Genomic DNA, 22,538 nt, shown 5'->3' on the forward strand with positions numbered 1-22,538 from the left:
TGAGCTGATCACATGAGGTGGTAAACAAACTGGCAGATCCTCTCAGCCCAGGAGGTCACTGCTTTCGTCTCTCTAGGAAGGTTCACAGTCACTGAAAAGTGTCAGTAACAAATAAAATCACACCCAATCTTTATGCAGTGTTGCTCCCAAAATGCAAGAGCTTACACCCAGTGAAGACATGCAAAGCGCCAAGTGCCCAGGCATGGTCTACAAGTTTTAAGTGGGTTTACTCACTTAATCCTTTCAAAAGGCTTGCATCATGTCATCATCCTCATTTCACATATGAGGAACCTGAGACATAGAAAGGTTAAGTAACTTGTCAAGTCAGTCAGTGAGTGGGATTTGAAAGCAGGAATTTGAACTGAAGCCTTCCTGGCTCCACAGGATATCCTACCAAAGAGGAACACAAACCGTAAAGATGCTTGACAAGAAATTTAAGTCCGTATATTTCTTTTGAAAAAACACCCAAGAGGAGTCACGTAACAGGCATTCAGTTCAGTTGCTCAGTCGTGTCCAACAGGCTTCCCCGTCCATCGCCAACTCCCGGAGCTTGCTCAAACTCAAGTCCATCCAGCCAGTGACGCCATCCAACCATCTCGTCCTCTGTCGTCCCCTTCTCCTCCTGCCTTCGATCTTTCCCAGCGACAGGGGCTTTTCCAGCGAGTCAGTTCTTCGCATCAGGTGGGCAAAGTATTGGAGCTTCCACTTCAGCATCAGTCCTTCCGAAGAATATTTGGGGCTGATTTCCTTTACGATTGACTGGTTGGGTCTCCTTGCAGTCCAAGGGACTCTCAAGAGTCTTCTCCAACACCACCGTTCAAAAGCTTCAGTTCTTCGGCACTCTGCTTTCTTGATGGTCCAACTCTCACATCCATACACGACTACTGGAAAAACCATAGCTTTGACTAGACAGACCTTTGTTGGCCACTGCTGAGTGTTCCAAATTTGCCGGAATAATGAGTGTAGCACTTTCACGGCATCATCTTTTAGGATTTGAAATAGCTCAGCTGGAATTCCATCACCTCCACTAGCTTTGTTCGTAGTGATGCTTCCTAAGGCCCACTTGACTACACACTCCAGGATGTCCGGCTCTAGGTCAGTGATCACACCATCGTGGTTATCTGGGTCATGAAGATCTCTTTTGTATAGTTCTTCTGTGTATTCTTGCCACCTCTTCTTAATATCTTCTGCTCCTGTTAGGCCCATACCGTTTCTGTGCTTAATTGTGTCCATCCATGCATGAAATGTTCCCTTGGTAGCTCTAATTTTCTTGAAGAGATCTCTAGTCTTTCCCTGAGGAAGGCGTTCTTATCTCTCCTTGCTATTCTTTGGAACTCTGCATTCAGATGGGTATATCTTTCCTTTTCTCCTTTGCCTTTCGCTTCCTTTCTTTTCTCAGCTATTTGTAAGGCCTCCTCAGACAACCATTTTGCCTTTTTGCATTTCTTTTTCTTGGCGATGGTTTTGATCACTGCCTCCTGTACAGTGTTACGAACCTCCGCCCACAGTTCTTCAGGCACTCTGTCTAAATATATGTATGTAAGAAAATAAGCTGCCACCCGTAGTCCCGACCCCCGGAATTAACTACTGTTATTCTAAGTTTTGGCAAAACATATATATGCTTAGTTTATAAAATTAAAATGATGCAGAAAATACAAATATGTAAAACTTTGAGACATGTTAAATTCAAAAATAACTTCTGTTAAGGTAGTTACATATTGACGGAGTCATTTCGGTATATCAACAGAGAGGAAAAAAATACATCGTAGCTCAGTTGGTAAAGAATCTGCCCGCAATGCAGGACACCCGGGTTTGATTCCTGGGTCGGGACGATCCCCTGGAGAAGGAAATGGCAACCCTCTCCAGTATTCTTGCCTGGAGAATCCCATGGACAGAGGAGCCTGGCAGGCTACAGTCCACGGGGTCACAAGAGTTGGACACGACTTAGTGACTAAACCACCACCATACTTTTATAAAATAGAGCTCTTATAGATTCTATTTTTAAGCATTCAACTTAATAGTGCATAAATTTCATGGAAGAAAAATAAAGAAAAATGAAGAAATTGTTGAACTTTCAATTAAATTGTCTACACGAGAGATGCTTTTCTGAAAGGATTCCCTAAGGCTTATAATAATAATTTAATTAAGACATTAAATTTGGGAATGATTCTTCTCATTACTTTTAAAAATCAAACGTCTTAAGGTATAATTTGAAAATAATACAACGCATCCATTTCAAGTTTGATGACTTTTGACAAACGAACGTACCCATGGAACCACTATCCTGTTCAAGGAAAAAGAATATCTCCAGAAGTCCAGACTGTCCTCTGTGCCCCTTTGCAGTCAGTCCCCCTGCGGCTCCCTGACGCAGGTCATCAGTGATCTCGGTCCTGTCTCTGTGGATCGATTTTTCAGTTCTCGAAATTCACATAAATGGAACCACAGAGTATGTTCTTTTCCCTCACTCAGCATGATGCGTTTGAGAGTAATCCAGACTGTTGCCATGTATCAGGTATTTGTACCACTTTAGCGAGGAGTACTATTCCTTTGAGTGAATATGTCACAATCCTATATATCTATTCACCTCATGATGGACATTTGAAATGTTTTCAATTTGGGGACTATTACGAACAAAGCTGCTACAAGCAAGTCCCTTTTTGTGGGCTTATGCTTTACAAATTCCATTTACATTTTTAAAATTCTTTAATACGAATTTACTTTGAATGGATGTTACATTCACAAAGACAATTTATTGCAGAGTTACAAGTTCATCTTTGATTGTTTCCTATCAGGACATAATCCATTCAAAGTAATATAAGCCACAGGTGTATTTTTGATTATCCCATTTAATCTACACAAGAACTTTATGAAGTACTTTATGACTATTACTTTCATATGACACTTGCAAAATTGGCCTAGCAAATGGGAGTCGGCCCAAGGTCAAACCGGAAGGCCAGTGGTGGCAACATGATTGAAAAGGAGGCCCCACCCCGCACCCCCCGGAAGCTGCGTTCCTAACTGCAGACCCACCCCCAATGTCTTCCTAATAACCTCGGTGTGTCTGACAGGCCTGGAAACCAATACCCAAGCCGGTCCTCCTCACGGTATTGTTTACTGATCGGCTTCTTTGGGTCAGAAACTCCTCCATCAGGGGTCCAGAGCCTAACGGCGTGCACAACCTTGAGGGTGAGGAAATCTGTTAAACACTCCTGAAACCGGTTTTCTCATCGGTTCAGTTCAGTCGCTCATTCGTGTCCGACTCTTTGCGACCCCATGAATCGCAGCCCGCCAGGCCTCCCTGTCCATCACCATCTCCCGGAGTTCACTCAAACTCACGTCCATCGAGTCGCTGATGCCATCCAGCCATCTCATCCTCTGTCGTCCCCTTCTCCTCCTGCCCCCAATCCCTCCCAGCATCAGAGTCTTTTCCAACGAGTCAACTCTTCGCATGAAGTGGCCAAAGTACTAGCGTTTCAGCTTTAGCATCATCATTCCTTCCAAAGAACACCCAGGGCTGATCTCCTTCAGAATGGACTGGTTGGATCTCCTTGCAGTCCAAGGGACTCTCAAGAGTCTTCTCCAACACCACAGTTCAAAAAGCATCAATTCTTCGGCGCATCAGTAAGCCACTAAAAATTAACCTTGGTCTTGGTGCAGATATTTCATATTTGAGCAAGGAAATCTCCCGCTGTTGGGGAGATAGAGTAGGATGTTCTACTTTCACTTTCAATGATCTAGATCCTCGATCTGCATCCTGTGTGCTTTTTGGTTAGTTTTCTTTGCATCACCCCACTCCCAGCACCTCCTCCGATCTCAGAGGCTTCTTGGGGCTGAGCGGATGGACGCGTGCGGTCCCCGAGGCAGCCACGAGGGGGAGGACAGCCCTTCCCGCCATGGTCCTGCCTTTTCTGTTTGGCCCAGTGGTTTCTATTTGCCAGCAGGACTTTGTGAATCAGAAGTGAGCACAACACATCCTGAGAAAGGGGTTGTCGAATAGCCCACAAAACTGCCGACAACTCGGCCTGGGGTTTTCTTCTAATCTGTAGTTCAATGTTTTCACATAGGAAGAAAAGGAAAACTACTTTTGACCGAAAGAAAAGAACAAAACAGAACAAAAAAACGTTAGGTGCGACTTCTACTGCCATTTAAGAAGGGATGTTAAGGAGGTTTCCTAGTTTGCCAACTACTGAAGCATGTCAGGTGCACAATCGAGGCTGAAACAGACGTACGGCTTTCTGACTGGGAAGGTAACAGGAGAAGGCCTAGAGAGAAAAGGCGGGGGTGAAGAGAGAACTGGATCCAGACACGCGAAGAGGCCGCTTGGGGTGAGAAGGGGTGGGTGGGATGGTATTTAAGCACTATCTCCAGGAAAGACTAGTGCGTGCAAAGTAAGCAAGGCAACTGACCACGCAAGACCTGAAGCCTCCGAAAGCAGGACACGGGTGGGAAAACAGGTAGTAGCAGAGCCGCCCAAGACCGGCAGACTTCGAGAAGTCCGCCACGCGGCGCCATCCTGATTTCGTGGGCCTAGCCCAGAAAACGGACCTCTCTGGCTGTATCTCGCGCCTCAGGAAAGTCTCTCGACAAGCGAAAAGACGGTCCTGGTACTCTTTATTGAGCAACCACATTCAACAACACTCCTAAGGTTACAACTACAGACCACTGTTACCTGCTTTTAGCCACAAAGAATAAACCAGGGGAAAGCGCGAACGCAGTCCCCCACTACCACAAATTATGCAGTCGAGTTTCCCACATTTGGGGAAATCGCAGGGGTCAGCACATCCGGAGTGCAATGGATAAGCCTCGCCCTGGGAAAACCACCTTCGTGATCATGGTATCTCCCCTGCCAGGTAAGTATGAGTTGCCCGCCTGCCGCCCCACCGCAACCTCAGACGCCCTGCACTGTACACACACGCTCACTTTCCTCCCCGCATCCCCGACCCTTCTTGGACCTTCCACACAGCGCACCCACGCACTTTCAAGCAGAAACTCCTCAGTTCTCTCCCACGCCACGGGAGACCGTATCGTGTTTCAGCACCAGCTGACGGCCCAGCAGCCCCTGCGCTCGGGTATCTACATACGACACGCCTCGTCCGTGACGTCACGGGAACCCGCGCTTCCCTCCAGCCCACGCCCTGCCCTAGGCCCCGCCTCCCTCCTCCCACGGCGTTCGGCCCGGCCAACCGGCCGGCGGGCGCCCTCTGGGGGAAGCGACGTCCGCCTCCCGCTCCTGTTCTCCCACCCGCTACGTGTTGGGACCCGGCGCGCTCGGCTGCCTGCCTAACTTTTTGTCCTGCCCAGCCCCGGTCTGGCGGTCGGCTGAAGCCTGTACACCTTTTTTCAAATAACGGCGTTCAATGGGGAGAACGGAACATTTAGCAGTCCAGGGGAAACCGGTTCCTTTCAAATCCAGTTGTCTTTGTGATGTAATATTGTGTGTATGTCTAGTAAAACGCACTAAGCGTCGCGACTGGCCGTGAACTTCTATTTCTTCAGAATTCAATGTCACTGATTGAGAATTTCACTTATGTGTAGCTCAAACATTTTTTATTAGTATTCCTAAATACCTTAGTTTATTTAGTAATTGATGTCTCAGTATCTTATTTTTTTTGAAACTACCTAGTTAATTAATTTACTTCCATCAGTTAAGTCTCAGCACAACTCTAGGACTTTACCAAATATCTGGAAAGATCATTTGAAGTAGACATCTCTAAAATATAATTTTTTTTAAGAGCTTACCCAAAGCTCTTATCTCATTTACATTTACTTTAAGCTTTCATCATATCAAGTTATTTTCCTCGCAAAAGATATAATAGGGTCTTACTTATTGAACCTAGGTACAATAAAGTTCAAAATTGGGAAAGGAGTATGTCAAGGCTGTAAAATATTGTCTCCCTGCTTATTTAACTTATATGCAGAGTACATCATGCAAAGTGCCAGGCTTTATGCCTCACAAGATGGAGTCAAGATTGCCCAGAGAAACATCAACAACCTCAGATATGCAGATGATACCACTCTGAAGGCAGAAAGCAAAGAGGAACTAAAGAGCCTCTTGATGAGGATGAAAGAGGATAGTGACAAAACTGGCTTAAAAACAACTTTTTTTTTTAACATTCAAAAAACTAAGATCGTGGCATCTGGTCCCATCACTTCATGGCAAATAGATGGGGAAAAAGTGGAAACCATGGCAGATTTTATTTTCTTGTGCTCCAAAATCACTGCGGACGGTGACTGAGAGCCAGAAGAACCGGCGGTTTCGATTTGTGGGTGCTGGGTAAGACTCTTGAGAGTCCTCTGGACAGCAAGGAAATCCAACCAGTCAATCCTAAAGGAAATCAACTCTGAGATTAACAAAACTATGCAGATGACAACACCCTCATGGCAGAAAGCGACGAAGAACTGAAGAGCCGCTTGATGACAGTGAAAGAGGAGGGTGAAAAAGTTGGCTTAAAACTCAACATTCAGAAAACTAAGATCGTGGCATCTGGTCCCATCACTTCATGGCACATAGAGGGGAAACAGTGACAGACTTTATTTTGGGGGGAGGGGGGCTCCAAAACCACTGCAGATGGTGACTGCAGCCATGACATTAAAAGACGCTTGCTCCTTGGAAGAAAAGCTATGAGCAACCTAGACCGCATGTTAAAAAGCGGAGACATTACTTGCCAACAAAGGTCCGTCTAGTCAAAAGCTATGGTTTTTCCAGTAGTCGTGTATGGATGTGAGAGCTGGACCATCAGGAAAGCTGAGCGCCAAAGAAACGATGCTTTTGAACTGTGGTGTTGGAGGAGACTCTTGAGAGTCCCTTGGACTGCAAGGAGATCCAACCAGTCCATCCTAAAGGAGATCAGTCCTGGGTGTTCACTGGAAGGACTGGTGCTGAAGCTGAAGCTCCAATACTTTGGCCACCTGATGCGAAGAACTGACTCGCTGGAAAAGCCCCTGACGCTGGGAAAGATTGAAGGCAGGAGGAGAAGGGGACGGCAGAGGACAAAATGGTTGGATGGCATCACCGACTCAATGGACATGAGTTTGAGTAAACTCCCGGAGTTGGCGATGGACAGGGAGGCCTGGTGTGCTACAGTCCATGGGGCTGCAAAGAGTCGGACACGACTGAGTGACTGAACTAACAAAAATATACACACTCAAGTAGAACGAACTTTAATGCTGACATTAACAAAAATACAGGCTCAATTATAATGGCTTCTTTGCAGGGGCAACCTCCTCTCCCCTGTCAGGTCAACAGTTTAAGGAAGCCCTCCCAAAGTTAACCTGGTTCCTTCCCTATCTAGGCCCTTTAACGGCTATTGTTGTTCTCCTTTTTAGCCCTTGTTTAACACTGTTGTGGAATCCGGAGTCGCAAAACACACCTCAGGGGACACTCAAGACAGTGGAGTACAGTTTATTACGCCAGGGGGCCCAAGGGCAATCAGTTCCCAGCAAGGACCCTGATGTTTCTGAGAGGCCCAGTTTTAAACCCCCCACTGCGTGACTGGTTACATGGTAGCCACCTCTTTGTTGTGTGTGATTGAGTTTTACAACAAGTAGGTGTTAGGAGAACAAACAATTAAGGTTAAAGGGGGGGAACAATGGTTTATACCTCAAGGGGGCGGGGGGTGTCTCCATGGTTAATCTAACAGGGGCTGCCTGACCTCGACTACAATCTCTGTTTGTCATCTGTAGGGAGGGAAGTCTTCAGGAGACCTGGTTTTCACTAGCAACGGTTTCCTCACAGGCACAGTTCACATCCAGTCTTTAAGATGGATAACAGGCTTCAAGATGAAGTAAGTCTCTCCTGCTTTCCTCACACTGGTCCAAACATTCCTCCCTTTTGATGCTCATCTTATCTTTAATGAGAGGCATCAGTCATGGGTAAGTATCGCACACGGGGACTATGTAACTAACTGCGGCAGTGAAGAAGGAATTCATAGGGCCTGGACTCCATCTTAGGCCTGTTCATGCTGATCATGCTCGGCCACCTTTCCAGTGGACTCTGAACTCTGTGTTTAGTGCCTATGAACACAACAACAGAAGGATAAGACCCCCTCCAGACAGGGGAACCTTGAAGAGCGTATCTAGGTTACTCATCGCCTAAGAGGAAACATACACTAGTCACCCCTTCCTCCAGACAGGCCATAAATTTTTCTGTATCTATCGGAGTGTAACCTCGGGTTTATTGATTATTGGCTAATTGTTTGACTGTTTGAGCACATGAGCACATAGCACGTGAATGATGGGGTTATTGGGATTGTATTTTCCTTGGTTTATGTAAGTCTCAAGGAATTTGGAGTGGTGGGTTCAGACACGAACACATGGGGTATAAAAGATTTTCACAAATGCTGGTCAGGGTCCTTGGCTAAGAGGAGACTCTGCCTTGGGCCCGCCGGTGCAATAAACTGCACTCCACTATCCGCATTGTCCTTCTGAGTGAGTTTGTTTCCCGGAACGCGTGGCTACAACAGCAGGACTGTCAGTCCGGAGGTTTCACATCAAGTTATACACTGGAGAATACAAGGCCCCCAAATTAATAATACAGTGATTAACAAAATAATTACTAAAAGATTCTCCACCAATCAACTTTGATCCAAGAAAATACCGACGCCTAAAAAGGAGGATTATCTTTAGACATAGCTTTTACCCAGTTTTTCATGTCGTCTAGAATGGCTGATATATTGCCAGATAAATCAGGGATATATGGAACCACAGTCAATTTAAATTATAGCACGTGTCCCTCCTTGGGCGGTATAAGTATGTTTAAAGCCATCCGATTTTGAATCACTGCCTTTCATTTGTATTCGTTCTTCATTTAAAGCTTGGATTGCCTTTGCGGTGTCCAGGAGGGCCTGTTTCGTGAAGTTAGTTAGAGCTTTTATTTTAATCATCACAGACCTTGCCCATCCTGCATGTAAATAAGGGAAATTTACTGGGGCTTGTTGTAAGGATGGCTTAATATTTCCATGAGCAAAGGCAAATGCTAATAGCCTTGTGTGCAGATGGAAGCTACCAATGTGCCAAGAATAACCCGTCTCTCAAGGAGACTGCGCCTCCCAGAATACAATTATAAGGGACCCTAGAGTTAAAAGGTTTAATTTAAGCATCTAGAAGTAGACTTCACGACCCAGAGGGATGGTATGGGGAGGGAGGAGGGAGGAGGGTTCAGGATGGGGAACACATGTATACCTGTGGTGGAGTCATGTTGATATATGGCAAAACCAATACAATATTGTAAAGTTAAAAAATAAAATTTAAAAAATATGCGACAGCAAAAAAAAAAAAGAAATTAAAAAAAATAAAGTGGAAAAAAAATTTAAAAAAATAAAATAAAATAAAAAATAGAAGTAGACTTCACTGAGGTAAATCCATGCCGAGGATACAGATATTTGCTGATGATGGTATGTACTTTTATGGGATGAGTAGAAACTTACCCCACCAAGACTGAAAAAGCAAATGAAGTGGCCTGATTCTTGCTGAGAGGCATTATTTCTAGGTTTGGGTTTCCTCTGAGTATAGAATCAGATAATGAGCCCACATTTGTGGCTGAATTACTCCAACTGGTCTGCAAAGCAGTAAATATTAAGTGGAAACTATATACAGCATATAGACCACAAAACTCAAGAATGGTTGAGAGAATGAACCGGACCATCAAGGTGACTTTGGCAAAATGGGTGTAAGAAACTGGCACCCCCCTGGATTGACTTGTTGCCATTAGTGTTAAAGAGGATCAGCATGACCCACCACCCACCCCTACCCCACCCCCTGCCTCTGCCGCCCTGGTTGCACAGGTATTCCCCCTATGAGATAATGTTCGGGAGGCCTTCCCTACTTATTTGGGAAGTAAAGGGAAATTCATTACAAAGAGGAGGGATGGAGGTGTTGCGGTGTTGAGGTCCCTTAATGGACTGGAACCTGGTGGTCCGGAGTCGACCGATAAGAAAGTAAAGGTGAGAGAAAGAGACTGATATTCCTTGGTTTATGCAGAAAGCCAATAAAGTCACTGGCACGGGACTTGCTCTGTTCACGGAGGCCTCAGGCACCCTCTTGATGGGGTGAAGGCACAGAGCGCCTTCTCGAGAGGGTCTTAGAAGCCTGGGCAGGAAAGCGAACTCAGAAAGCCTCTGTGCTCCAGGGGATCAGCCTGAAAAAGAGAGAGAGGGAGAGAGGGAGAGAGAGAGAGAGAGACACGGGGACCAAAGCTCTGATAGAGCAAAGGTGTTTTATTCAACATTGTGTAGGTATTTATACTGTCTTACAGAATAGCTATTTTCAGCAGAGATAAAATCAAAACTTACAAGTTATCAAGGAAAGATGAGGTCATCCATATGAAAGAGAGAGGGTTGTAAATAATCACTTTTACCATATGGTTCATAAGAAGGAAGAGGGTACTTATCACCGTATAGAAAAACTAATGAAGGAAATGCCTGGATTCCTCAGCACCCCCAGGAGAGGCTTGCCTCTCTTCTTAATTCCTGAATATTCAGGAACAAATAAGGAACAGAGAATTCGTGACAGATCCAAAACAGCACACTGGAAGCCTCCTGTTAAATGCTTCCTGATATTGGGGCAACTGGAACAGCTGAGGAAGGTAATCCATGACATTACCCCTTTTGTTCAAAAAGAAAGAATTCCCTTTTCTTTAGGTACTACTGTACACCCATACTCACCAGGAGACTTAGTATGGGTAAAGGATGGGAATCGGCAGACATTATCCCCCACCTGGAAAGGGCCATATGCTATTGTGCTAACCACTCCCACTGCAGTTCAAGTTGCGGGGATTACTCCCTAGATTCACCACTCCCGGCTCAAGACAGCAGCAGAGGAAAAGGGACCTTCCTTCCTGACCTGAAGGAACCATTGAAGACCCGTTTCGTTTTCCATCAGCGACCACAGAGTCAGGATGGAGCTGCTGTGAATAATTCTGCTGTTCCTGATTGGCACGACTACCCTACCGGGACTGCAAACTCAGGATAATGTGTTCCTGTCCTGGACCCACTCGTATACAAACTTCCATAATCCTTCTAACTGTTAGGTTTGTGGAGCCATGCCTTTGTCAATAATAGACGGACTTCCTTGGTGGGTGTCTCTCCTATGCGGAAGGGACTTTAGCTCCCTTTGCTCATTTCTGAGACAGCAACAAGAGGTGTTTGCTTCCTTGGTAACTCACAACCTGTTGCTTCTTACTTGGTGTAACCTGGACTTTAACCAAATTGATCAAGGCCATAGGGTAACATTTGAGGTAAATGCAAGCCTTACAAAAGTAACCAAAGACTATACCTTTTAGTTAAAAAAATAAAAAGAATGAGAACTCAATGGCCAGTAAGAAGGGCCAATCCATTAGGTAATTTGAACAATTTTACCACAAATGGGATGAATATTTTTGGATGACCCCAGAAAACGTTCAACCTATCGTCCCTGCCCCATCTGTTCGGAACAAAGGGAATAAGAAGTTCGGTTTGGTGACCACCCCATGGATCCAAAAGAATTAAAATATGTGGGATACTTGTCCTCTGAGCAATGTGAACAAATATTCAGTTCAGTTCAGTTCAGTCGCTCAGTTGTGTCCGACTCTTTGCGACCCCATGAATCGCAGCACGCCAGGCCTCCCTGTCCATCACCATCTCCCGGAGTTCACTCAGACTCACGTCCATCGAGTCGCTGATGCCATCCAGCCATCTCATCCTCTGTTGTCCCCTTCTCCTCCTGCCTCCAATCCCTCCCAGCATCAGGGTCTTTTCCAATGAGTCAAATCTTCACATGAGGTGGCCAAAGTATTGGAGTTTCAGCCTCAGCATCAGTCCTTCCAATGAACACCCAGGACTGGTCTCCTTTAGGATGGACTGGTTGGATCTCCTTGCAGTCCAAGGGACTCGCAAGTGTCGTCTCCAGCACCACAGTTCAAAAGCATCAATTCTTTGGCGCTCAGCTTTCTTCACAGTCCAACTCTCACATCCATACATGACCACTGGAAAAACCATAGCCTTGACTAGACGGAACTTTGTTGGCAAAATAATGTCTCTGCTTTTGAATATGCTATCTAGGTTGGTCATAACTTTTCTCCCAAGGAGTAAACGTCTTTTAGTTTCATGGCTGCAATCACCATCTGCAGTGATTTTGGAGCCCCCCCCAAAAATAAAGTCTGACACTGTTTCCACTGTTTCCCCATCTATTTCCCATGAAGTGATGGGACCAGATGCCATGATCTTCATTTTCTGAATGTTGAGCTTTAAGCCAACTTTTTCCACTCTCCTCTTTCACTTTCAAGAGGCTTTTTAGTTCCTCTTCACATTCTGCCATAAGGGTGGTGTCATCTGCATATCTGAGGTTATTGATATTTCTCCCGGCAATCTTGAATCCAGCTTGTGCCTCTTCCACTATATAATCATAAGGGATTTGATTTAGGTCATACCTGAATGGTCTAGTGTTTTTCCCAACTTTCTTCAATTTAAGTCTGAATTTGGCAATAAGGAGTTCATGATCTGAGCCACAGTCAGCTCCCAGTCTTGTTTTTGCTGACTGTATAGAACTTCTCCATCCTTGGCTGCAAAGAATATAATCAATCTGATTTCGGTGTTGACCATCTGGTGATGCCCATGTGTAGAGTCTTCTCTTGTGTTGTTGGAAGAGGATGTTTGCTATTAGCAGTGCATTCTCTTGGCAAAACTCTATTAGCCTTTGCCCTGCTTCATTCCGTACTCCAAGGCCAAATTTGCCTGTTACTCCAGGTGTTTCTTGACTTCCTACTATTGTTGTAGCCACGCGTTCCGGGAAACAAACTCACTCAGAAGGACAATGCGGATAGTGGAGTGCAGTTTACTGCACCGGCGGGCCCAAGGCAGAGTCTCCTCTTAGCCAAGGACCCTGACCAGCATTTGTGAAAATCTTTTATTATACCCCATGTGTTCGTGTCTGAACCCACCACTCCAAATTCCTTGAGACTTACATAAACCAAGGAAAATACAATCCCAATAACCCCATCATTCACGTGCTATGTGCTCATGTGCTCAAACAGTCAAACACTTAGCCAATAATCAATAAACCTGAGGTTACACTCTGAAAGATAAAGAAAAATTTATGGCCTGTCTGGAGGAAGGGGTGACTAGTGTATGTTTCCTCTTAGGCGATGAGTAACCTAGATACGCTCTTCAAGGTTCCCCTGTCTGGAGGGGGTCTTATCCTTCTGTTGTTGTGTTCATAGGCACTAAACACAGAGTTCAGAGTCCACTGGAAAGGTGGCCGAGCATGATCAGCATGAACAGGCCTAAGATGGAGTCCAGGCCCTATGAATTCCTTCTTCATTCCCCTCTCTTGATGCTCTTAACTCATATTATGAACATCATTCCTAGGGATATATTGCACCCTGGCTCTCCGACCGCCAATTTGAGAGAATGACATCAACCTTCGGGTTACAGAGTTCATAATACATTGTAAAATTCAGGGACCACAAAGCAGAACTATCAAGACAACTATAACAGTGTTAAATATAGTTTTCCACCAATCAGCCTTCACCCAACAAGGTAGGACCAAAGTCCAGAAAGGAATGTTTTCATTTGACATTGCTTTTACCTGGTTTTTCATGTCATCTAAAGCAGTCGATACATTGCCAGATAAGTCAGGAATGTATACACAACATTCAACCTTAATTAGAGCACAAGTCCCTCCTTGAGCAGCTGTACGTCCAAAGCCATTCTATTGTGAATTACCGCTTTTCTCATTTGGATTTGCTCTTCATTTAAGGCTTGGATGGCTTTTGTTCTATCTAGGAGGGCCTGTTTTGTGAAATTAGTCAAGGCCTCTACATTAATCATGATATCTGTTGTCCCTATAGAGGGTACGAATAAGGCAGCAATATACTCATACCATCGAAACACGGATCTTGTCCACCTAGCGTGTAAATAAGATAGATTTACCGGGGCTACCGGGGTAGATTTACAACAAGTAGGTTAGGCTTTTGTTACACTGGTATTTATATCAAATGTAACCCCATGACCCGAGTCTATTGACTGTAGGTCTTACACCAAGAGAGCAAGGAGAGGTTATGATTGGCAAGAGAGAGGAAAGTCTCTTTTTGTCATTCCAGAGAAGAGCAGAGTGGTTCAAAATCTCCTTGGCAGAGTGGTGACACCCACCAAGGAAGCCCCTCCATCACTGACAGAGGCATAGCCCTACATACCCAGCGGTTGGAAGTGTTGTGGAGGTCTGCGTAGGAATGTGCCCATGAGATAAAAAAAAACATTGTCGTGAGTTGAAACAGAAGTTAAATTCAAAATCATGTTGATGAGGCCAAGCAGCAGGAGTTGATTATGCAGCTTCATCCTGAAGGGGCTCGTCCAGGATCTTATTTTCCTTCTTCTTAAGGATGGTCTTAGTCTCTCGAGGGTCAGCGGGGTCCCTCTGTGCAGTCCACTCAGCGTTTTTTGGGTCTGCGTGGTATGTTCTCTTCACCCTCGTATGATGGATCCAAGGGACAATACCTGCAACTTTAACTGCAGCAGGGGTAGTTAGAATAACATAAAGGCCCTTTCACCAAGGGACTAGCAAATCATGTTTCCAATCTTTGACCCATACTTGGTCACCAGGCATAAACTCATGAATCTGTTCCCCAAGGGGGAACGGCACCCTTTCTTGTACAAACTTAGTTACCCGACTTATTACCTTACCCAGTTCCATCTGCTGTGAAATCCTATCCCCCTTACCTGAGGCAAATTTGTTGACACCTGTTTTATTATGGGAGGGGGCCTCCCATACACAATTTCATATGGAGAATAGCCTTGGGACTGTGGGGTCATCCTGAGTCTGAGCAGAGCCGTCGGAAACAAGTCCACCCAGGAGCAGTCAGTCTCTATGATCCATTTGGAGAGTCTCTTTAATGTCTGGTTGGTTCACTCCACCATCTCAGAACTCTGGGCCTATATGCAGTGTGCAGTTTCCATTTGATGTTTAAAGTTTTGCTTAGTTGTTGTACTAAATCAGCTACAAAAGCCGGGTCATTGTCCGAACCAATGCTGGTAGGAAGTCCAAATCTGGGAACTATTTCCCTAAGCAGACACCGGGCTACTTCTGATGCTCTTTCAGTCCAGGTAGGGAAAGCTTCTAACCATCCTGAGAATGTACATACCATGATCAGCAGGTAATGGTAGTGTCAGTGAGGTTTCATTTCAGTGAAGTCCACTCCCAGGTGTTCAAAGGGCAGCGTGCCTTTCAGCTAAATACCCAGAGGTTTTTGTCTGAACACCGCGAGACAGCATTAACCTGTGGGCAGGCAGCATGGCCTAGGTGGTCGCTTGGTGTGTTTGGCTTACCAGATTGTTTGCCAGCTCCTCCGGTACCAATAATTTGCCACTTGGCAATTCCCACCAACCCTTTTCAGTCTTGGTGGCCCCTTCCGCTTTGGCTAACCTGACAGCCGTTGTCCTTGTTTTATCAGGCTAGTGCCATCAGTATATAGGACCCAACTAAGGTCTGGAACCTTGTGTCCTTCTTTAAAACAAACCCCAGATACCTGACCTCCTCCTTGCAGATCTGTGCCTTCTTCTTCGACACCCAGTAACCTGCTTCCATCAGCAGCTGGAGCAGTGCTTTTATCCCTTTCCAGCATTTTTCCTTGGTCTCGGCAGCCAGCAGCAGGTCATCCCCATATTGTAGGAGCCAACATCCATACTCTTTTGGATGGAATGAGTTCAGGTCAGAAGTCAAGGCTTCTCCAAAGATGGCTGGGGAGTTCTTAAACCCTTGTGGGGGAGTCCAGATGAGCTGTTGCTTGGTGCCCCCGACTGGATCTTCCCATTCAAAGGCAAAGATGGGCTGTGACACTGGGGCAAGGCATACGCAGAAGAAGGCATCCTTGAGGTCTAAGCGAGTATAAAATTTAGTCCTCGGCAGGAGGAGGCTAAGTAAGGTATAGGGGTTTGGAACAGTGGGGTGTAAAGTCACAGTAGCCTGGTTGACTAGCCTGAGATCCTGTACAGGCCTATAGTCCTGTCTTCCTTCCTTTTTGACTGGCAGGATCGGCATGTTCCAAGCCGACTGGCACTCTACTAGAATGCCCGCTTGTTTCAATCTATTGATGTGGGGCAGTATGCCGGCCCAGGCCTCTATTGGTAGTGGGTACTGGCGCTATCAAACAGGGATGGTGCCTGGATGGAGTTCTATTATCACTGGGGCTTGATGTTTAGCCAGCCTGGCGGGGAGGAGGGTTTGTCTTACCCAGACCTCAGGGAATAATTGAGTTAGCTCTCTCTCATGCTCTTCCGGCCCACCCGGTTCTTCCTTCGGAGGCTTATACAACCTCCACTCATCTTGGGGTGGTACTGAGAGAGACAGCAAATAAGTCATAGTGCCCATCCGGAAGGTGGGCCTCTCCTCAGGGGAGAAAGTCACTTGTGCTCCTAGTTTGGAGAGCAAGTCTCTTCCCAACAGGGGTACTGGGCCCTCAGGAATGTAGAGGAATTCATGAATCACTCGGTGCTCCCCCACCATCTGACATTTTCTGGGCTGGCAAAATGATTTAGTCATGTCTTCTCCCAATACCCCAGTTACAGCAGTAGTCTTTTTGGACAGTGGTGCCACAGGTTTTGTTACTACCGACAGTTCTGCTCCTGTATCCACCATGAAGTCAATGTTTTGGTCCCCCAGTTTTAAGGTTACCATGGGCTCTCGGGGACCTGATATCTCTGAGCCCCAGCAGCCCTATTTACTTTCCAAGTCGGCAAGCCCCACAACTGCTGGAGCTTCCTCTTCCTTCCTTGCCTTAGGGCATTCATTCTTCCAGTGGCCAAAAGCTACGCACCAGGCACACTGGTTTGGCTGTAAAGGGGCCCCAGGGCCTCCGTTGGGACCAGTTGGAGGACTGTCCTGTCCCTGGGGCAGAGGAGGTTTTCAGGAGAGCCCGAGATAGACTTTCCCAGAGCAGCAGCTAGCATTGCAAATCTCTTATCTGTTCTCTTTCGTTCCCTCCAGCTCTCTGGCAGAGCGCAGTCTCTGCTTAATTCCAACATCTCCCTCCCCTTCTTGTCAGTACTCACTGGGAGAGGTGGATATAGCTTGGGTGGTTGGCTGGAGCCGGATCCTGGAAGTGCTGGCCAGAGGCTTCTGTCACCGGGATCGGAGCCGGACGAGGTGGCGGCTCTATGACCCCGGGGAGAGCTGGTGGAGGAGCAGTGGCTGCTGCAGGACTTCACCTGGCCCTGGATTGGGCATTAAGGCAGCCTCCGGTCCTGGTGGAGCACTGGGAGGCATGAGCATCATTATCCAGTATGGGGGAGGGGTCAGGTCGTCCCCGTCCAAATTCTGTAGAATTTCCTTTTTTATCATCAGTCATTTTTTGTGCCATTAATATTTTCCCCTTTCCCTTCTGGATACAGAACCTTGTCCAAGTAGGAGGGTCTTGAGCTAACCCCAGCCATGAGTCAATATATGGATGTTGATCCAGGTGTCCTGGCTCTCCTGTGACTACTGTACAGACTGCTTCCACTATTTTTAAGTTCATGGTGTTCTCTGGTGGCCTCCCTACTCCCATAAGGGGCCATTCGACCTCACAGAGTATGTGGAGGCGGTTAGGCTTCATCTTCACCCCATAGTCTTCTCCTAATCTCTTCTTAGAATTTTTAATCATGCACTCTAATACAGTTGCCTTAGATTAACTTCCTCCCATCTTGCTTACCTTCTCGGACCTTCTTCTACTTTTCCTTTTCGTTCTGTCTACGAAGTTCTCAGTACCCTATGTACTTCTGATATTTCCAATCAATGACACTTAAATTGCCATTCTGCCTCCTTCTTAATTGGGGTGAGAAGAGCCTTACCTGACAGATCTCAGAGGAAGAAGGGGGATCGGCAGGCCTTCACTTGCCAGTCAGCACAGCCGAACCAGACCACCACATGGTCCAAGACTGTTTCTCCCTTCAAGTCCGTTCTGCCTTGGTGGGCTTGATCAGGTGCGGATAAAAGCACAGATGGGTTAAATATCCCATGTCCCAGGCCATCTCCGGCAAAGCCAATTCATTATGTATCCCCTTCCTTCTAGTCTAACAATTCTGAGGTCAAGAATTTCACAGCAGATGTGACACCTCCTGGGGGAGGGCAGAATATGAGCATACAAGGACCAGTTTCCTATCCTAAAAACCCCCTGGCGATCACTGGTAATAATTTTCCCTGAGACAGCATGGACACACCTCCTAAATGACCTTCACAAATTTCCTTCCTAAACCGTAGCACACTCGGAGACCTGTATACCAAGCAATCGCTGCTGCCTGCCTATTGGAGGGCCCTGTGGGTCCGTGCCCCTTCTAGTCCCTCCCAGGGGGGTGATGAGGCCCCCTCTTTCACCCTGCCGGGTGGGTTCCTCCTCACCTGAGCGCTCAGTTCCCTTGCTGCCGTTCACTACCTGCCAAAGTGAAGAAACCGGGCGTTGAAAGGCTGAATTCTTCTAGAGGGGCAAGGCACCTGCCCTGCTCTAGGAGAATCAAGCCACAAAGCCTCAGGGTGGCCTCAAATGAGACCTGTCTCCTCAAAGTGAGGAGATTCTTGGCCAATGCATCAAATGTTGTGGCCACACGTTCCAGGAAACAAACTCACTCAGAAGGACAATGCGGATAGTGGAGTGCAGTTTATTGCACCGGCGGGCCCAAGGCAGAGTCTCCTCTTAGCCAAGGACCCTGACCAGCATTTGTGAAAATCTTTTATACCCCATGTGTTCGTGTCTGAACCCACCACTCCAAATTCCTTGAGACTTACATAAACCAAGGAAAATACAATCCCAATAACCCCATCATTCACGTGCTATGTGCTCATGTGCTCAAACAGTCAAACAATTAGCCAATAATCAATAAACCCGAGGTTACACTCCGATAGATACAGAAAAATTTATGGCCTGTCTGGAGGAAGGGGTGACTAGTGTATGTTTCCTCTTAGGCGATGAGTAACCTAGATACGCTCTTCAAGGTTCCCCTGTCTGGAGGGGGTCTTATCCTTCTGTTGTTGTGTTCATAGGCACTAAACACAGAGTTCAGAGTCCACTGGAAAGGTGGCCGAGCATGATCAGCATGAACAGGCCTAAGATGGAGTCCAGGCCCTATGAATTCCTTCTTCACTGCCGCAGTTAGTTACATAGTCCCCGTGTGCGATACTTACCCATGACTGATGCCTCTCATTAAAGATAAGATGAGCATCAAAAGGGAGGAATGTTTGGACCAGTGTGAGGAAAGCAGGAGAGACTTACTTCATCTTGAAGCCTGTTATCCATCTTAAAGACTGGATGTGAACTGTGCCTGTGAGGAAACCGTTGCTAGTGAAAACCAGGTCTCCTGAAGACTTCCCTCCCTACAGATGACAAACAGAGATTGTAGTCGAGGTCAGGCAGCCCCTGTTAGATTAACCATGGAGACACCCCCCGCCCCCTTGAGGTATAAACCATTGTTCCCCCCCTTTAACCTTAATTGTTTGTTCTCCTAACACCTACTTGTTGTAAAACTCAATCACACACAACAAAGAGGTGGCTACCATGTAACCAGTCACGCAGTGGGGGGTTTAAAACTGGGCCTCTCAGAAACATCAGGGTCCTTGCTGGGAACTGATTGCCCTTGGGCCCCCTGGCGTAATAAACTGTACTCCACTGTCTTGAGTGTCCCCTGAGGTGTGTTTTGCGACTCCGGATTCCACAACAGTGTTAAACAAGGGCTAAAAAGGAGAACAACAATAGCCGTTAAAGGGCCTAGATAGGGAAGGAACCAGGTTAACTTTGGGAGGGCTTCCTTAAACTGTTGACCTGACAGGGGAGAGGAGGTTGCCCCTGCAAAGAAGCCATTATAATTGAGCCTGTATTTTTGTTAATGTCAGCATTAAAGTTCGTTCTACTTGAGTGTGTATATTTTTGTTAGTTCAGTCACTCAGTCGTGTCCGACTCTTTGCAGCCCCATGGACTGTAGCACACCAGGCCTCCCTGTCCATCGCCAACTCCGGGAGTTTACTCAAACTCATGTCCATTGAGTCGGTGATGCCATCCAACCATTTTGTCCTCTGCCGTCCCCTTCTCCTCCTGCCTTCAATCTTTCCCAGCGTCAGGGGCTTTTCCAGCGAGTCAGTTCTTCGCATCAGGTGGCCAAAGTATTGGAGCTTCAGCTTCAGCACCAGTCCTTCCAGTGAACACCCAGGACTGATCTCCTTTAGGATGGACTGGTTGGATCTCCTTGCAGTCCAAGGGACTCTCAAGAGTCTCCTCCAACACCACAGTTCAAAAGCATCGTTTCTTTGGCGCTCAGCTTTCCTGATGGTCCAGCTCTCACATCCATACACGACTACTGGAAAAACCATAGCTTTTGACTAGACGGACCTTTGTTGGCAAGTAATGTCTCCGCTTTTTAACATGCGGTCTAGGTTGCTCATAGCTTTTCTTCCAAGGAGCAAGCGTCTTTTAATGTCATGGCTGCAGTCACCATCTGCAGTGGTTTTGGAGCCCCCCTCCCCCCAAAATAAAGTCTGTCACTGTTTCCCCTCTATGTGCCATGAAGTGATGGGACCAGATGCCACGATCTTAGTTTTCTGAATGTTGAGTTTTAAGCCAACTTTTTCACCCTCCTCTTTCACTGTCATCAAGCGGCTCTTCAGTTCTTCGTCGCTTTCTGCCATGAGGGTGTTGTCATCTGCATAGTTTTGTTAATCTCAGAGTTGATTTCCTTTAGGATTGACTGGTTGGATTTCCTTGCTGTCCAGAGGACTCTCAAGAGTCTTACCCAGCACCCACAAATCGAAACCGCCGGTTCTTCTGGCTCTCAGTCACCGTCCGCAGTGATTTTGGAGCACAAGAAAATAAAATCTGCCATGGTTTCCACTTTTTCCCCATCTATTTGCCATGAAGTGATGGGACCAGATGCCACGATCTTAGTTTTTTGAATGTTAAAAAAAAAAGTTGTTTTTAAGCCAGTTTTGTCACTATCCTCTTTCATCCTCATCAAGAGGCTCTTTAGTTCCTCTTTGCTTTCTGCCTTCAGAGTGGTATCATCTGCATATCTGAGGTTGTTGATGTTTCTCTGGGCAATCTTGACTCCATCTTGTGAGGCATAAAGCCTGGCACTTTGCATGATGTACTCTGCATATAAGTTAAATAAGCAGGGAGACAATATTTTACAGCCTTGACATACTCCTTTCCCAATTTTGAACTTTATTGTACCTAGGTTCAATAAGTAAGACCCTATTATATCTTTTGCGAGGAAAATAACTTGATATGATGAAAGCTTAAAGTAAATGTAAATGAGATAAGAGCTTTGGGTAAGCTCTTAAAAAAAATTATATTTTAGAGATGTCTACTTCAAATGATCTTTCCAGATATTTGGTAAAGTCCTAGAGTTGTGCTGAGACTTAACTGATGGAAGTAAATTAATTAACTAGGTAGTTTCAAAAAAAATAAGATACTGAGACATCAATTACTAAATAAACTAAGGTATTTAGGAATACTAATAAAAAATGTTTGAGCTACACATAAGTGAAATTCTCAATCAGTGACATTGAATTCTGAAGAAATAGAAGTTCACGGCCAGTCGCGACGCTTAGTGCGTTTTACTAGACATACACACAATATTACATCACAAAGACAACTGGATTTGAAAGGAACCGGTTTCCCCTGGACTGCTAAATGTTCCGTTCTCCCCATTGAACGCCGTTATTTGAAAAAAGGTGTACAGGCTTCAGCCGACCGCCAGACCGGGGCTGGGCAGGACAAAAAGTTAGGCAGGCAGCCGAGCGCGCCGGGTCCCAACACGTAGCGGGTGGGAGAACAGGAGCGGGAGGCGGACGTCGCTTCCCCCAGAGGGCGCCCGCCGGCCGGTTGGCCGGGCCGAACGCCGTGGGAGGAGGGAGGCGGGGCCTAGGGCAGGGCGTGGGCTGGAGGGAAGCGCGGGTTCCCGTGACGTCACGGACGAGGCGTGTCGTATGTAGATACCCGAGCGCAGGGGCTGCTGGGCCGTCAGCTGGTGCTGAAACACGATACGGTCTCCCGTGGCGTGGGAGAGAACTGAGGAGTTTCTGCTTGAAAGTGCGTGGGTGCGCTGTGTGGAAGGTCCAAGAAGGGTCGGGGATGCGGGGAGGAAAGTGAGCGTGTGTGTACAGTGCAGGGCGTCTGAGGTTGCGGTGGGGCGGCAGGCGGGCAACTCATACTTACCTGGCAGGGGAGATACCATGATCACGAAGGTGGTTTTCCCAGGGCGAGGCTTATCCATTGCACTCCGGATGTGCTGACCCCTGCGATTTCCCCAAATGTGGGAAACTCGACTGCATAATTTGTGGTAGTGGGGGACTGCGTTCGCGCTTTCCCCTGGTTTATTCTTTGTGGCTAAAAGCAGGTAACAGTGGTCTGTAGTTGTAACCTTAGGAGTGTTGTTGAATGTGGTTGCTCAATAAAGAGTACCAGGACCGTCTTTTCGCTTGTCGAGAGACTTTCCTGAGGCGCGAGATACAGCCAGAGAGGTCCGTTTTCTGGGCTAGGCCCACGAAATCAGGATGGCGCCGCGTGGCGGACTTCTCGAAGTCTGCCGGTCTTGGGCGGCTCTGCTACT

The 22,538-nt window shown here is 46.6% G+C and overlaps 1 long non-coding RNA gene and 2 other non-coding genes across 3 annotated transcripts; 1 reads left to right on the top strand and 2 right to left on the bottom strand.

Annotated features, from left to right (window-relative positions):
* Positions 1–4,694: 4,694 nt before the first annotated feature.
* Positions 4,695–4,858, bottom strand: LOC139182412 (U1 spliceosomal RNA). Its single transcript, XR_011566075.1, has one exon. It is a non-coding gene; the product is annotated as a U1 spliceosomal RNA (small nuclear RNA).
* Positions 4,859–13,884: 9,026 nt separating this feature from the next.
* LOC139182137 (uncharacterized) lies at positions 13,885–17,290 on the bottom strand. Its single transcript, XR_011565699.1, has 2 exons — positions 14,691–17,290; positions 13,885–14,480 (listed from the first exon to the last, which is right to left on the bottom strand). It is a non-coding gene; the product is annotated as an uncharacterized lncRNA (long non-coding RNA).
* A 4,846-nt stretch (positions 17,291–22,136) lies between these two features.
* LOC139182413 (U1 spliceosomal RNA) lies at positions 22,137–22,300 on the top strand. Its single transcript, XR_011566076.1, has one exon. It is a non-coding gene; the product is annotated as a U1 spliceosomal RNA (small nuclear RNA).
* The last annotated feature ends 238 nt before the right edge of the window (positions 22,301–22,538 follow it).

The sequence above is a fragment of the Bos indicus genome, chromosome 3 (genome assembly GCF_029378745.1).
Source record: "Bos indicus isolate NIAB-ARS_2022 breed Sahiwal x Tharparkar chromosome 3, NIAB-ARS_B.indTharparkar_mat_pri_1.0, whole genome shotgun sequence".
Lineage (NCBI taxonomy): Eukaryota > Metazoa > Chordata > Mammalia > Artiodactyla > Bovidae > Bos > Bos indicus.